The sequence below is a fragment of the Sus scrofa genome, chromosome 5 (genome assembly GCF_000003025.6).
Source record: "Sus scrofa isolate TJ Tabasco breed Duroc chromosome 5, Sscrofa11.1, whole genome shotgun sequence".
NCBI lineage: Eukaryota > Metazoa > Chordata > Mammalia > Artiodactyla > Suidae > Sus > Sus scrofa.
The window spans coordinates 12,730,926-12,739,732 of NC_010447.5; positions in this window are offsets into that span (position 1 = coordinate 12,730,926).

The window sequence follows — 8,807 nt, forward strand, 5'->3', positions numbered from 1 at the left end:
GAAGTGGAAGCAGGGCGAGAAGAATCCACGTGGGCTGAACAGTGCTGGCTGCGCAGAGACAACGTATAAGATCAATGCATTGGGAACTGTAGGCATCAGAGGCAAATTTCCACTGAGCTTTATTTTGCTTCTATAAACTTAAGGCTGACAAATAGTAGGGGTTGGGTTTATTTTTAATAGCTTTCTCCAAAATGAATTTATCACTTCAAGGAAATACTTCTGCCCTTACATTTCGTTACATTTTTGGATGTCTTACCTTAAAACATTTAACACCTATTTTATACTAAGTATACAGTAGTGGTTGTAGCAGCAGCGAACACAAAGTGCTTATTAATGTGTGAAGCACTGGTTTAAGTACCTTATGTTTTTTGTTCTTTGAGTTCTTTTGGCCGCACCAGGGTCAGGGGTCGAACCTGTGCTACAGCAGTGGCCCAGGCCCCTGCAGTGACAATACTGGATCCTTAACCCGCTGCAGCCACAAGAGAACTTTTTAAGTACCTTATGTTAATTTGGTTATTTCTTAACCCTGTGTGGGAAGTCTTATTCCCATTTTATATATGGGGAAACATCAGTTATCTTTCTGGGGTCACATAGCTGGTAAGTAGTTAGGATATGAGCCCAGTCAGTGTGACTCCAGATGGTAACTATAATCTGTATTTAGGCTTCTCAGCTAAGGTCAGAGTCACCCATGAAAATGTCAGTGACGACACTTTAGAAAGTTTTAGCATCATGTAAAGGTCTGGGTTTTGATCTCTTGAGTGTGTGACTCTGTCCAGGCCATTTGCCCTCTCTGAGCTTCCATCCGTCTCTCCTACTTCTAAGGCAGGCAACAAAAACAAGACGGAGTCTGCTATGGAGGAAGTGGTACTTGAGCAGCATGTGGTTTGCACCAGCTGCATTGTCAGTGGGCCGTCCACCTGTGGGCTCAATTTGTGGACACTTGCAACACGTTTTCCTCACATAGGATATTTTGCTTGGTTCTTCTTCTTTTTTTTTTTTTTTGCCTTTTCTAGGGCTGCTCCCACAGCCTAAGGAGATTCCCAGGCTAGGGGTCTAATTGGAGCTGTAGCCGCCAGCCTACGCCACAGCCACAGCAACATGGGATCTGAGCTGCGTCTGCAACCTACACCACAGCTCAGGGCAACGCCAGATCCTTAACCCACTGAGCAAGGGCAGGGACTGAACCCGCAACCTCATGGTTCCTAGTCGGATTCGTTAACCACTGCACCATGAAGGGAACTACTTGCTTGGTTCTTAAAACAATACAAGAACCTTACTGATGAAACAGGGTCAAGAATCACCTCTGTTTTATTAGAGGTAAGGAAGTTTAGTGATGAAAAGCCTTTCTTCTTTGAAATCACACACAGTTGGGGACTGACAGGACTACAACTAGACACCAGCAACTCTCTACACTCAGCCTGATGCCCTTGGCATTTGCCCAGCCTGAGGAAGGATCCTCTCAGGAGTGAACTGCTAGAAGAAAAAAATAAAAATAAGGAGTAAACTGCTAATCCTTAGAATAGTTGGACTATGTCTTTCTTAGATCTCTGTTAATCTAAACTGATTCCTTTGCGGTTTCTTTGCTTTTGGTCCATGGTGAAAGGTGATATGACAGGTTGTATTTTTCAGAAATGGCTGTACCATAATCTTCCTTCAGACATGTTTTTCCACAACGTAATCTTGATGCTCCCCTGTCAAAACATGGAGTCTAATTCTCCCCACCCCCAACCTTGAATTTGCATAGGTTTATGACTGCTTTGACCAACATGGCATATGACAGAAGTTCCAAGGTTAGGTCATAAGTGAGATGCAGGTTTTGCCTCCCTTCTGCCACCCTCCACACTCATGCTTGTGCTCTGAGCTACCATATAAAAAGTTTGACTACCTGAGGCCACTATGTGGTGAGGAAGCCAAACCACAAGGAGAGGCCACAGTGGATGCTCCAGTAGACAGTCCCAGTTTTTGAGTCACCCAGACGTATAAATGAAAGAGCTTCAGATGATTCCAGCGCCTCAACACTAACCACCCCCTCCTCGGCCTTTGAGTGTTTCCACCTGAGGCCCAGACACCCTGGAGCAGAGATGAACCCTTCCCACTGCGCCCTGCTGCAAATTCAGTCTGACCCCTCAATCTGTGATCCTAGTTAAATCGTTGTTTCAAGCCATTAAGGTTTCTTTAATCCTTCCATAATTCTCTCTTTCTTTCTTTTCTTTAGGGCCGCATCTGTGGCATATGGAAGTTCCCAGGCTAGGAGTCAAATCCGAGCTACAACTGCCAGCCCATGTCACAGCCACAGCAACACAAGATCTGAGCTGTGTCTGCAACCTGCACCACAGCTCACAGCAATGCTGGATCCTTAACCCACTGAACGAGGCCAGGAATCAAACCCACATCCTCATGGATCCTAGTTGTGTTTATTACAGCTGAACTATGACAGGAACTCCCCGTAATTTGTTATTGTGATAAAATATACATAAAATAGAACATGATTTTAATGATTTTTATTTATTTATTTATTTTTGTCTTTTTGCTATTTCTTGGGCCACTCCCGCGGCATATGGAGGTTCCCAGGCTAGGGGTCGAATCGGAGCCATAGCCGTTGGCCTACACCAGAGCCACAGCAATGTGGGATCCGAGCCGCGTCTGCAACCTACACCACAGCTCAAGGCAACTCCAGATCGTTAACCTACTGAGCAAGGGCAGGGATCGAACCCGCAACCTCATGGTTCCTAGTCGGATTCGTTAACCACTGCGCCACGATGGGAACTCCTGTTTTTATCTTTTGTCTTTTTAGGGCCATACCCAACATATATGGAGGTCCCAGGCTAGGGGTTGAATTGGAGCTGCAGCCGCCGGCCTATGCCACAGCCACGCCAATGCTGGATCTAAGCCTCGTCTGCGACCTCCACCACAGCACATGGTAATGCTGGATCCTTAACCCAATGAGCAACATCAGAGATCGAACCCACGTCCTCATGGATGCTAGTCGGTTTGTTGACTGCTGAGCCATGACAGGAACTCCGAGGTCATTTTAAAATGCAGCAATAAGGAGTTCCTGTATGGTGCAAAAGGATCTGCAGCCTGGCATGGTGGGTTAAAGGAGCCAGTGTCGCCGCAGCTTTGATGTAGGTGGCAACTGCAGTTCGGATCTGATCCCTGGCCTGGAAACTCCATGTGCTGCGGGGAGGCCAAAAACTAAAAAAATAAAATTAAAAACATGCAGCAGTAATAACTGGAACAGGCAAGAACCTGGGCTATATTAAAACAGAGCACGTGAGTTAAATTATTCGTAAAGGCTGATTTATTAACACCTAGCTGGGCTTAGGTGGGCACATCTGGTCCAAGGGACTAGGCTTGTATTTGAGTACTTGCCTCCTGATCTCTTCTCGCTGGGAGTTGCCCTCTTAGGAGCCAGCTGCCATCCATAACGATGCCTGGTGCAGAGTGGGGACTTGGTAAATATTTATTAAATGAATGAATAAATTAAATAATAGTAGGTAGAGCAGGGCTCTGGTAACTGTGGGCTTGCTAAACTTACACTTTTTCACTGGGCTTAAATCTGGTATTCTGCCACTTCCACCCAAGCTGTGAATTCCCTTTAGAATTGAAATCCAACTGCAGTTGGCCCTATTAGTTCCTTATAACAAGGAAGGAAAGAGATGGAGTTTAAGTAGTTCCATTTCTAAGCCTGATTCTTGGGAACACTGAAAGCATATCTTGTGCAGAAAAATCTCTTTGCCAGAGGCCAGAAAAATGTACTTGGTAGCACGTTGGCTATTCTTAGAGGTAAGGCCCCAGAGGGTTGGACCTGGGCCCAATGCAAGGCTCTCATTACACCCTCTAGCTCAGTGCCAGGTATAATTAGCCTCATAAACATCATTTCTGCATGGCCTTGAGTGCTGCGAAGGAAATGAAGTGTGTAGGCCCCCCCATTACTCTAGGCTCAGTTTCTTGCTAACCCTACAATATTAGCTGATATGGAGTGGAAAGAATAATACTAGCTACCGGTTACTAAGACCTAGAGACTTCTCCTACAAACAGATTTCACAGTGACAAAGTCAACTTTGTTTTTCTAGAACTGAACTTTCTTTCCATTTTCATGAGAACAAGAGCCACGAGGGTTTCGTCACGACAGTAGAACAGACGTCTATCATGGCACCTGGCACAATAAATGCTGTAAATATTTGTTGAATGAATGAATGATATCAAAGTCCTAAACTGAAGTCTAGAGATGTCAGGCAACTTGATTTGTGTCGCATAATTAGTAAATGACAACACACTGTCCTGACTTGGCACAAAATCCTTTCCTCTATGCCTCAAATTTTCTGGTGGATTCTTTCATTCTTCATCCATTCATTCCTCTGTCAGGACTCTTCTGGATGCGAGGGACACATTACCCAACTCTAATTGCCTTGGGCAAGAAATGGAATTTACATGCTCCAAGGATGAAGAACACAATCACATAAATGGCTTCAGACTCTGCTGGATCCAGGGGCTTAAGCCATGTCATCAGGATTTGACCTCTTTTCCATCTTCTGTCTTCATGTGCCAATGCGTGGGCTAATTTCAGCCTTCGGCAGCTTCCAGCTTCCTTACTACTTGCAGGCCTGGCAGAAAAGCACATGCTTTTATCCCCCCTTCTGTCTCTTGTCTCCTCGGTTCTGGACGAGTCCCTTGCCCATTCCTGAACCAGTCATTGTAGTCAGGAGAAGATGCTGTCTTGCTTGGCGGGGCCTGAGCCATGCGTCTGGCTCTGGAGCCAGGGAGGGAGTCAGCTCTTTTGTGGAGCACGTGAGAGAGGCGGGGAAAGGAGAGTTCTGTAGACGAGAATTGGGGTGCTGGTCCCAGCAGTGGGGTGGCAAGAAGAACTGCTGCTCAGGACATTCATCAAGTTTTCCCCACCATCTTTGTGCAGAGCTCCATCTAAAGGAGCTGCAAAGAGGAATATGACATAGTCCTTCCCCCAAGAGGAGTTTATACTCTAACAGAGGCCTGGAGGGGTAAAGTCAAGAGAAAACTAAGATGTGCAAGCAAATGTGGCCGCAGCAGCCTGATGGCTGACGCACCTCACTCCCCGTCCAGCTGCTGAATGACAGCTGAGGTTTCTGACCCCTTAGCATCCCCCAGAACCTCTCTGCGTTTCCCCAAACCCTTCCTCCTTGATGCCACCACGATCACCCCCTCTTAGAAAAACTCCTTTCCCTAAGTTTCAGGCATATTTCTGGGTTGCACTTCAGTGTTTGTTCTAACTTCAATCCCAGCCCTAAAAAGCAAGCAAGCAAGCAAACAAACAAAAAACCGAAAAAGAAAAAAAAGAAAAAAAATGGAGTTCCCATCATGGCGCAGTGGAAATGGATCTGACTAGGAATCATGAGGTTTCGGGTTCGATCCCTGGCTTCGCTCACAGTGTTGCAGTGATTTGTGGTGTAGGTTGCAGACGAGGCTCAGATCCCACGTTGCTGTGGCTATGGCGTGGGCCGGCAGCTGCAGCTCTGATCGGACCCCTAGCCTGGGAACCTTCATATGCCGCGGGTGCGGCCCTAAAAAGCAAGCAAGCAAATGAACAAACAAACTTCAATCCCATAGGCTTTCTTTTTTTTTTTTTTTTTTTTTTTTTTTTTTTGTCTTTTTGCCATTTCTTTGGGCCGCTCCCGCGGCATATGGAGGTTCCCAGGCTAGGGGTCGAATCGGAGGTGCAGCCACTGGCCTACGCCAGAGCCACAGCAACTCGGGATCCGAGCCACGTCTGCAATCTACACCACAGCTCACGGCAACGCTGGATCGTTAACCCACTGAGCAAGGGCAGGGACCGAACCCGCAACCTCATGGTTCCTAGTCGGATTCGTTAACCACTGCGCCACAACAGGAACTCCCCATAGGCTTTCTAATTCCAGTGCTACCTTGGTTTTCTGCTGAGTTCTCTCCAGATGACCAGCTGGGATCTCAATCCTAGATATGGGGCTGGAGAAGAGTGAACAGGGACGAGACAGGTGGAGAGGTGGGGGGCAGCCAGATGGTGACAGTCTTGCAGCTCGTGGCGAGGGAGGCTGGAGGCTGTGACTAGGGGGCATCTGAGAGACGAATGACATCTCCAACGTATGTTTTCACATCACCCCATCTCCTGTGTGTAGAATGTGTGATGGGGGCCAGAGTGAAGGTGGGGAGAACCATTAGGGGCTGGTGTATGGCTAATCTATGCAGAGATGATGCCGCATGGACTGGAGAGCTGCTGACTGCGGGATGGAGGGAAGTGGGGAGAGAGTCACCTCCTGATGGGAGGGCCTGTAAAGAACAGGTGGCTGTATTTTTCTTTTCTTTCTTTCTTTCTTTTTTTTTTTATGGCCACACATGTGGCATACGGAAGTTTCCTGGGCTAGGGGTTGAAATGGAGCTGCAGCTGAGGTATACACCACAGCCACAGCAATGCCAGATCCGAGTGGCATCTGTGACATAAGCCACAGCTTGCAGCAACACTGGATCCTTAACCCACTGAGCAAGGCCAGGGATTGAACCTGCATCCTCGTGGATAATAGTTGGGTTCTTAACTGAGAACTGAGTTAAGCCAGTTCTCTGCTGAGCCACAGCAAGAACTCCCAGGTGGCTTTATTTAATTTCCACAAAGGAGAAGGCTGATCCAAGACCACACACCATATATGGGTCAAGTTGGGGGTCAGAGAGAGTCATCACCCAACTTCAGTCTTGCGTGGCTCCCTCCACACCCACACAGTGCCTTCTGGAGGGGAAGGCAGAGATGTGTGTGCAGGGAGGAACGAAGCTGTCACCAAAGGCCCAGATGGAAGAAGTCAATCACATCCCTGCCATCTCAAGCTCCACTGAGGTGGCATTCACAGATATTTCTAAGGGGACAGAACTTTATTTCCATTTTCATGAGAATGGGGACTGGGAAACAGATCCAGTTGTTCACAAGAAGAGAAAGGATGACCGGGGCAAAGGTTTTGCTCTCCTTGCTTCAGGATGCCCACGAAGAAATGACGTGACTTTCAAGGATCCTGAAGACAAGTTCGGGGCTTCTCTGGCCAGCCTTTGATAAACATCGGTGGTCACCCAGGTCAGGTGGAACACACGTGTTTGCCTCATTCAGCAGACTGTGCTTGAACCATCTTAGGCTCCTCAGAGCTTGATGGAGAATACATGCCAAATGCACAGACATCCTTGTGAAGGACGGATGGGTAGAATGATGTAGTCATTGTCTGGCTATGAGACATTCCAGAAGCAGAGATGTCAGATTCTAATTACAAGGGTCGCAAGTCGAGTGTTCACTGCTATAGCTTCATGCCTAGCACAGAGTAGGTGCTCATTAAATATTTGCAGAATAAATGAATGGGTGGGTAAGTGAGTGAATGACTGAGCTTCCGCAGTCCTCCCTAAGGACTCATGCTCTCCTCTGGAAACAGTTTTTATTTTTTTTCTCTTTACTGCTGCACCTGCGGCATATGGAAGTTCCCGGGCTAGGGGTTGAATTGGAGCTGCAGCTGCTGGCCTATGCCACAGCCACAGAAATATATTTTTTTAATTTTTAAAAAATGATTTTTATTTTTTCCATCATAGCTGGTTTACAGTGTTCTGTCAATTTCCTACTGTACAGCAAGGTGACACAGTCACACATACATATTTACATTCTTTTTCTCACATTATCATCTCCATCATAAGTGACTAGATATAGTTCCCAGCGCTATACAGCAGGATTTCACTGCTTATCCATTCCAAAGGCAATAGTTTGCATGTATTAACCCCAAATCCCAGTCTATCCCACTCCCTCCCCCTCCTGCTTGGCAACCACAAGTCAGTTCTCCAAGTCCATGATTTTCTTTTCTGTGGAAAGGTTCATTTGTGCCGTATATTGGATTCCAGATATGTGATATCATATGGTGTTTGTCTTTCTCTTTCTGACTTACTTCACTTAGTATGAGAGTCTCTAATTCCATCCCTGTTGCTGCAAATGGCATTATTTTGTTCTTTTTTATGGCTGAGTAGTATTCCATTGTGTATATACACTACATCTTCTTAATCTATTCATCTCTTGATGGACATTTAGGTTGTTTTCATGTCTTGCGTGGGTGAAGAGTGCTGCAATGAACATGTGGGTGCATGTGTCTTTCTCAAGGAAAGTTTTGTCGGGATATATGCCCAAGAGTGGGATTGCTGGGTCATATGGTAGTTCTATATTTAATTTTCTAAGGTGCCTCCACAGCAATATTGGATCCAAGACCTACACTGCAACTTGTGGCAACAATGGATCCTTAGCTCATTGGATGAGGCCAGGCATTGAACTCCTGGAAACTGTTTGAGAACCTCATCCATGTAGAAGTGTGGCCCCACCTAGTGGACACTCCAGGACTGTACCTGGAGCTTGAACATTTTCTTCCTACTTGTTCTTTCTGTTGTCTGCACTTAACCCACAGAGTGAGGCCAGGGATCAAACTCACATCCTCATGGACACTACGTTGGGTTCTTAACCTGCTGAGCCCCAATGGGAACTCCTAAATTGGTATTATTGTAATCGTTGTTGCCTTTCTTCATTTTTATACCTGGAATTTTTGAAATGGACATGTCTTGGATTTCTCTTGATCACCCAGAGGCCCCGATCTATGCCAAGGTACCAAGACTGGGAGAAGTTAGACCCCAGAAATCCCTATGGAGACTAAAATATCAATGAGGAGGCCCTATTCTCCAGGGAGGCCCTGTAATGACATAGCTGAGGGGGTCAGCCTGGCCGTGGGGTGTGGGAGGGATCTGAGCTCATCGCTATTCTGTTCATGATGACCTTCCCTGTGAGCCAAGAAACA